The sequence below is a fragment of the Lycium ferocissimum genome, chromosome 7, assembly GCF_029784015.1.
Source record: "Lycium ferocissimum isolate CSIRO_LF1 chromosome 7, AGI_CSIRO_Lferr_CH_V1, whole genome shotgun sequence".
Classification (NCBI taxonomy): domain Eukaryota; kingdom Viridiplantae; phylum Streptophyta; class Magnoliopsida; order Solanales; family Solanaceae; genus Lycium; species Lycium ferocissimum.
Window position 1 is genome coordinate 43,698,200 of NC_081348.1, and position 9,169 is coordinate 43,707,368.

General features: G+C 32.1%; 1 long non-coding RNA gene across 1 annotated transcript; it reads right to left on the bottom strand.

Moving 5' to 3' along the window:
- Positions 1 to 6,729: 6,729 nt before the first annotated feature.
- LOC132062870 (uncharacterized) lies at positions 6,730 to 8,926 on the bottom strand. The gene is made up of 2 exons (XR_009416269.1): positions 7,919 to 8,926; positions 6,730 to 7,275 (listed from the first exon to the last, which is right to left on the bottom strand). It is a non-coding gene; the product is annotated as an uncharacterized LOC132062870 (long non-coding RNA).
- Between the last annotated feature and the right edge of the window lie 243 nt (positions 8,927 to 9,169).

A 9,169-nucleotide genomic window follows, 5' to 3' on the forward strand; every position in this document is an offset into this window, starting at 1 on the left:
AGTCGTCGTTTCAAGAGGTTTGTTTACATTAAAGGAAAACACACATAAAATATTACCTAGAGAAAAGCAAAAAATCCACACACATCGCTGCTACGGCCAATAGACGCTCGGCATAGGCATCGGTAGAGCCACGCCAAAACAGCACCACCCCAGCTGTAGTCTCCCAAGCGGTCCAGATATTGCAAGAAAATCAAATATCGTAAGTTGACATAGGCAACCGATGTGTTCGGGAACAAGATGCCCCCGAATATAATGAGCAAATACAAACGAGCATGACGATGAACAACATCCTGAGGAGTGCCGTCTTCAATAGGAGGCTCTGCGAGCAAATAAGTGCAGAGTGCACCCGACTCAATCCTGAGACCTGGGCCGCGGCACCAGCCACGAAGCGGGCGAGCCTAGTCAACTCGGACACCCATGTCCTACCAGGAGAAGGCTCGTACGGACTATATAGTGGCTCTCCATCTACCCGCAATCCAAACAAGACCTCCACATCCTGAAGTATAATCGTGGCCTCACCAGTGCGTAGATGGAAGGTATGTGTCTCCAGACACCACCGCTCAACCATGACCATAATGAGTGCCCAATCATGTTGTACCCGACCAACGGACACGCAACGATAGAGACCACCTCAAAATAATATCTCTAAGATGCGGGGTGTGGGGGGCACTCGCGTAAAAGAGTCCACGCTCTCTGCAACCTACGGGGACGGAACCTAGTTGCTATCCCTATAGCACCCGTCCATAATAACTCGGACCTATGATTGTCTTGCAAAGAAAGTACTGATCTATCATTAGGCCCCGGGTGAACAGCGGGCCCCGGGTGAACATTCGGATCCATGAAAGAGTCGTGTCTGTAGAAACTAAATTATTCATTATTCTTGAAATTAAAGTGAAATTATATTAACTAATTAATCATTTATAGGGAATACGTGAATTATGTTGTATTATATTTTAGTGAATAATTATATCTAATTACAATTATTCTCCTAACTACAATGAAAGAAGTAACGAACTAACTTATTTAACAATTAACATGGGATAAACAAATAATTAACATGGGATAAACAATTTCACAAATAAATAAATTAACAATGCCATAATTAACAAATATAAGGAGATTACTCTATTTTTCTCTAATTAACCAATTAATAAAGAATTAAAAAATTAATAATTCATAAACAATTAACAAAATACAATTCATAATCAACAATTAATAACTAATAAATTAACAATGACATAACTAACAATTAATAGTAGATTACTATATTTTTTCTAATTAAACAAGTCATAAAAAATTAACAAATTAACAATTCATAAATAATTAACAAATTAACAATTCGTAATCAATTAACAAATTAACAATTCATAATCAATTAAAAATAATAAATTAAAAAAACAGTACCAAAAACAGGCAGTAGCCCAACAGCCAACAAATGCAAAAATAACAATGATTTTTCGGAATTCGAGACTATGAAACACTAAACATGCTTAGGATTATAATATATTTAACGAAATAATTAAAAAGTTCATTGTAGAATACCTTGATCGAAGCTTGTTATAGGGTTGTTTTAATCGGGTTGTACGTCGCCTTTTTTCAAAATTCGACCTTAGAATCTTGCTTCTTGACTTGAATATAACGAGAATCTAAACTTTTCAAACGAAATTTGAATCGAAAACGACGTTTTTTTGGAAGTGGGCCCTACCAGTTTTCTCCTTCAATGGCGTTTTAATTTTTTTTTTTTTTAAAACTTTTGGGAGGGATCAGTGGTGGAACCCGACGGGTTTTTGTCGGGGTCTGTAGCGCAGTATTCTATTGCGCTAAAGGAGAGAGCTAATATCCTTTAGCGCAGTAAAATGTTGCGTTAAAGGACTTAACCGTGCCGTTACGATTAAGTCCTTTAATGCAGTATTTTAATGCGTTAAAATTACTTTTGTGCTGCTTTTTTTTCTTGGGTATTTTGATTCAAGTTTTTTTTTTTTTATTGGGTCATTTTAGTTCCGGACCTTCAAAAATATTGGCCCAACATTCCCCTGTATGAGCTGTAGCTGCTTTTCTAATGGCACACGAAACTCTTTCTCGTTACCATTGGTTGTTCTTATTTTTATACGGAAAATGACCAAAAAAGTCAGAGTAATGGACGAAGTAAAATGTCGCCTATTTAATTATTGATAGTGGACGAAAATAACATTGTGTCAACTAGGCCTCACGTATTAATAGTGGACGAAAATTACATTGTGCCAATTAGGCATCACGTATGCAAATTCTACACTTTTGCCTACGAATATCAATTCTCATGTACACGAGGCCACCCTCTTGTTCTAGCCAATTTATTAGCCCAATAAAGGATTTCTTATTAGAAGGAGGAAGGAAAGATTTTCCACCACTAATAAGGAAAAAGAGAAGTGAGAGAAAATAAACTCACAAGAAAATTTTGACTTTACATTACCAATCAAGAACTTAGTATACAAGGAATACATAATTTTCAAATCTATGAGTCATTTTTAATACGTTGGGGGGTATATTTTGCCCTTTTCCGTTGTTTTTATTACGTGCTCTCTTGCTCCTACTTGTTATATTAGCTTTCCATTAACAGTAAATTTTATTTGATTAATTTGTTCTCATTTATTCTTTAATCTTTTATCTCATTAATAATATCTCTGAAATAAATGTGCACTGTTTTAAAGTTAAGGTTAAAACTTTTTTAAAAAATCATTAATTCTTTCTTAATGTTCTAAAACAATACTCCCTACAGTTCAAAAAGAGAGTCCACTTAACATTTATTTTTTGGTTCAAAAGAGTGTCCATTTACCAAATGAAGAAAGAATTAATCTTATTTTTTCGGATTTGCCCTTATTAAGTGTTAAGTAATCAAATCTCAATACCTATTTAATTAGAGGTATTTTAATCAAATTACCTATTTTTTCTTAGGAGTTAGTATTTTCTTAATGTCTGTGCAAATGGTTGAGTGGACACTCTTTTTGAACCGGAGAAAGTAACTATTTTGGAATAAATATTTTTGGAAAAATATATGAGATAAATTGAATGGGAGAGAGTACCAATTATACTTTGATTTGTTTTAAGACCCCCAAGTGTTCCTAAATAAGAAGAAGAGCAAAGGTGCAAATACACCCCTCAACTTTGCGATTTAAAACAGATATATCTCTCATTTAAAAAGTGGTGTATATATATCCCTGCCATTATAAAATGGTGCAAATACATCCCTTCTGTTACACAAATGGTGCAAATATACCATTTTTGCTGACCGATTTTTTTTGTAAAAACCATTTAACTTATTTTTTAATTAAAAAAATGTCACGTGGCTTTAAAAAAAAAGTCTACCTATTTTTTTTTTGTAGATATATTTTTCTAAAGCCACATGGTAATTTTTTTTCTAGTGTGTTGTGTCTGGTTCGTTTTAAAAAAATATCTCTGTGACTGTTAAAAAATAAGTCTACCCATTTTTTAAAACAAACCAGACCCAATCCACCAAAAAAAAATTACCATGTGGCTTTAGAAACAATATATCTACTTAAAAAAATGGGTAGACTTTTTTTTTTAAGCCACGTGACATTTTCTTTAATTAAAAAATAAACTAAATGAATTTTACAAAAAAATCCATCAGCAAAAGGGTATAGTTGCACATTTTATAACGACAGGGGTATTTATACACTATTTTTTAACGAAAAGTATATCTATTTTAAATCGCAAAATTAAAGAATATATTTATATCTTTTCCCTAAAAAGAAAATGGGTGTTGGATTGAGGAGAATCTCTTTCCTTTGACATTGGACAAGTTAGAAACATGCATCATCCGAATCTTTTCACCCTCACAAGTGAAAATCCTCATCATCTCCTCACTCCTATATGTGCTTTTGGACATTATTGCGTGAGCACAGCTTCTGTACTTTTGTTTTATTATTCAATTATTTGATCTCATCCCAACTTTACACTTTATTTTAGGCTACGCAAAAGGTGAAAGAGTAAAGGCCTCAATCAGAATTCTTTCCCCATAAATGGAAAGAGGATAAAACCCTATTGGGATTATCGTATTAATTTCTTCTTTTTTTTTTTTTTTTTTGTTCTCCAAAGCACATTCGTCCCCAGTGGTTTGGATTGCAAACCCATTTGCTATGAAAATATGTAGTGGAAAGCATGCTTTAAAGTTGTACACGTCGTGTCGCTAAGAAAAGCAAGTTTAGGATGATGCAAGTCTACAAAAGATGATTATACATGCTTCGCTACGTAAATCTCCATCAGTATTGACTACTTCCTCCGGATCAAAAAAAGAGTTCACTTAGTCATTTCTTGACGCCCCTTAAGAAACTATTCATTTCAAAAAAAAAAAATGTAAATTGATCAAACTACCCCTAATTAAATAGGCATTGAGATTTGATCACATAACACTTAATAGGGGCAAATGTGAAAAAATAAAGTTAATTTTTTCTTAATTTAATAAGTGGACACTTTTTTTACCCAAAAAAAAAAGGCTAAGTGACCACTTTTTTTTTTAACCCAGAGGGAGTATTAATTAAAGATATGGTGAGATGATTGAGATTAATCCATCTTTTACCTTGATAAAAAATTTCGGATTATTCGAGTGGTGAGAATGAATAATTTCTTGGTGAGAGGTCTAATAAATCTCCCCCTTTTGATGGGTCTATTCGGCGAGAATTTTAATTTACCATGCCAATAGATTTCTGATATATACCGGATAGTTAAATAAAAAAAGAGTTTTCTTGTATCCTTAAACAAATCTTAGAGAGAGAGGGAGAGAGATGTTGGGTGTGTTTGAGATTTTGGATACCTATTTGGTACGGTATACTAAAAATATAATACTAAGATTAATTTGGATTCGCGCTGCAGGATTTTTTCATACGCCGGACTTGAACCCGAGACTTCTAAGTTGTAGAGATATTATCCATCCTACCACAACTCCTGTTGGTGCAACAACATAATTATGTTTGGGAAAATAACACTGTATGTCTATTTGTGCAAAATTATTACCCGTTCTAGCCCATATTTTATTTATTACCCGAAGAGGCTCATATCTATGTCATTGTCAACACTTATTTCTCTCTCCACCCTTTAATAACATTGCATGTCTATTTGTGCAAAATTATTACCCGTTCTAGCCCATATTTTATTTATTACCCGAAGAGGCTCATATCTGTGTCATTGTCAACACTTATTTCTCTCTCCACCCTTTCTCTCTTGCCCTCTCTATGTCTCATTCTTAATCAGATTCAAAGGTACAGATCTGACCCAAGTTCATCTTCATACTCAGAATAAGTTAATGTCACATTCTTAATCAGATCCGAACGGCAGATCTGAAAGAAGGGAGAGACATCGCCGGAGAAACATTTTTCGGCCAGATCCATCGTTGGCATATGGAGAAAAGGAGTGACATGATTGGAGAATCTTCTTCTTTCTTCTTTTTGGGTAAAATGAATTTGGTATTGAAATGGAGATTTAATGCTAGATAACGGGTGTTTTCTAGTGTAAATGTGAATAATCTATGTTTATACATACATATACAATGTAGATACATTGATTAAACATTATATATACAGGTGCATAAATTTGTATAATTATCTATACGTATGTACAATTGTGTATAACTCTGTATAATGTTGGATAATTGTATATATACACCAATGCATAAGAGTGTATCTATACTATATTTAGTGTATAAGAATGTATATGAGTTTTTTAAGTTCAAGAAAATAGTATTTTTTTTTTCCTTTTTGGTGAATTTCAGAACACATAAGTCTGAAAAATAAAATAATGAAACAAAAAAGCGATCTGATTTAGGAATGAAAAAATGAAAATAAGAAAAAAAAATCATCAAACTACTGGTACGAGCGTAGGTGAAATGGGAGAGAAGGAAACTTTGGACAGATATGGTGAAATCTGTGGATTTGCTGTACAAATCTGAGTTTTGAGCGTTTGAGCTATATTTGGTAAGACTACAAGATTGTAATTTTATGAAATTTCTCCATTAAGTTTTACACTAAAGTCTACTTAAAAAAAAAAAAAAAAGGAAATCTAGTTTGCTTATGACGTGACCTAACTTGATAGTTTAGATTTTATTAGGGATTAAACAGATATAAATAAATCATAATTTTGTTTTCAACTCATCCGTATAATACATACGTCACCATTTTTTTTATAATATTACAGGCGGCATTCGCAATGCCCACTACAAGATCTTGACTAATTACGAATAACATCTTTATGCTGTGAAAACTCTTTACACGGCAGAGAGATACAGAACCAGATTTTGTGACGTTATTTAACCACTAGTGAAGTAGGCCGCGCGAAACAACTGTAGTAAATTAAGTTTAGAAATTAACTAATTAATTTGTCCACGCTTTACTAATTATTATCGTATCATTCATGAAATATTTTTTAATATTCGAATATTAACGATAACCAAAATAACTTTAGCAACAACTAAAAATTTTCTTCAGAAAATAGTCTAAACCTACAAGTTTAAAACTCTAATGATTAGGTATTTTGCAATACGTATTTTAAACAACAGAACTTAAAGTAAATATAAAAAGAAAGTGGTCACGACAGTATAATATCAAAAACGCTAAAGTAAAAATGTCAAAATTGTCCATGCTTATTTCTACAATAATTGAATTACAATAAGATCAAATAAAAATAGACCATAAATATTCTAATTTACAAAACAAATATTTAATAGGAAATTTGAAAATAAAAGACAAAAACAATCATCCTGCTAAATGACAAGTTTATATGATACAAAACTTTACAGATTGGCAACATAAGATCAACAAACAAACATTAAAAAAAAAAAGGGGTGCAAAAGCTTGTATGATTAATTCTTCAAACAGAGTACTTGGAGTCTTATTCTCCCAGGATTCTTATAGTCCCAAGCCATAGCCCATATACATCGAGCATGCACACTTTCTCTCAAAACAGATGGGGACATTGCACGGAGATACCCACGGAACCACCACGGTGACTATCGACAGCCACCAGCCCACCACTGACACAAGACACCGGAAGCAGCAACAACACTCGAACGACGTTCATTTTTAACTTGTTCTCTTATCTTCGAAGGCATGAATTTAGCCAGTTTGCTTGTTTGCAATTAATATAGATTGCTCTGAAAAAACAGACCAGGGTGTATGGAATTGTAATCACAACTAAGTTGGTAAGAAAAACCAATTCAATTAAAAAAGGTCATACTCACAAATTTTAATCAGGAGAGAAATGTAAGGAGAATCTTCACTTGAATTTAGTCTGAAAATGATTATGAGGAATACATATTATGATATGAATCTTGGAAATTTGGGACACCTTCTAAAATTTAACATAAAGCTAAACTCCTTAAATAAAAAGGAAGAAAAATTTAGGAGTTAGTGATCCTATAACACGGGAGAGGAAAAAGTTCTTTGTTTTTAGTAATAAATTTAACATAAATTAATCATATTAATTATTGGAATAAAATTAAATGTCTTTTCCCTTTTAATTGAGCAATGAATGTGGATAATTATAAACTTATTGATGGAGTGATTTTTAATTTTCAGCAATTATTTGAGACAAATATAAGAGAAAAAGAAACCTGATCACAATATAAGTTTGTATTGGAACCTGATCACAATCTAGTGAAAATAAAATTAAATCAAACTTTGTATAAGTTTGATCATTTTAATCATTAAAATTAATATAAATTCTGGAAATGTCATTCAAAGAGAAATTAACATAAACAATATCTTTTGTAATATGGAAAATATTAGCTCCATAGTAAAATTAGAAGTAAAATAATAATTTCAAAATGAACAACTTTAAAAGTAAAAATGAGAAATTTGAATTTTAACACTGTCGTAAATATATTATCATTTTATAAAATGAATACAAAATGCTGGGAAAATAACACACGTACCTCAATCATCCTGTTAGTACTATTTATTTGTCCAATCCTTTCTCCACTCCCTAAGACAAATCAATTTGTTCATAGATGCTTGATGCTGTATAAATCCTACATGAGACTATCACCTTAAAAAAATATACTAAAAGTGACAAATCATGTCCTCTATATACCATGGAGCATACAACTTCATAGATTTATCATGTATCTGCGCTACAAACAATTAGCATAAATGAAAAACTGGTAATCGTTTATAATCAGTGTGATCTTTTCTATTAGCTACAACTCTGCAAGAGAAGATAAAACAACCAAAACTCGACATAAAAATGTTATATAAATGGAATTTCTTTTCTCCAACAATATAACTCCAAATTGGATAGAAGTACCACCAATACATCCTGATCGTGCTTTGCATATTTTTTTATCTCACCTTGCCGAGTCAAGAAACCTAGCAAAAACAGACAGAAAAAAAAATACAACTTTAAGATTTCTTTAAACAAAATCCACAAGTTTGGAGAATCACCACACTTTTTTCTTTGATGACTAAGAAAACAGGAAAAGACCAAAACCCTCTCTCTCATATTTCTGCCTTCCGCCACAAGAGTGTAAAGCCTAAAGAATACATGTAGCCTTGTTCTTTATGCTCATACAAATAGTGAAAGAAGACAGTTATGTATTTTGATGAATATGGCAAATTGTTAAAGCCAATAAATATCACATTGAAGTATCCGTTTTTTGCTGTTACAAATGTTAAAATGGAATGATTTATTAGACATCAGACAATGAAGAGAGTGAGGGAATTTTTACAAGATTGTATGGAGTGGAGTGGCTTTTCAGTTTCTTAGAAATGGTTAAGAAAGAACAATGTGTAATTAATGGTAACACATAAATGAATGAATAAGAAATAGGAAAAATTGAAAAAAATGGTAGAAAAAGCCAAAAAATGGAGAAAAAAGATAAATAGGTTTCTAGGCCATAGAGAGGTGCCACATCACCTTGTATATGCCTAGCTTTATATTATATATAGATTATGTCATAGAATAACTGTTGAGTTCTTTTCGGAAGGCGGGAATGGGAAATGGAAGACTCACTTTTTCGGTTGCACCTGTTTATTATGCCCTTTCATTATTAATAAACTAGTGAATTTAGCCGCGCATCGCGTTGTATTAAAACCTCCTTAAATCTATAATACTATTAAATTTCAGTTATCTAAATATTAAAATGATCACAAAGCATAGTTTCTAAAACTTAAAGTAAGTTATCATT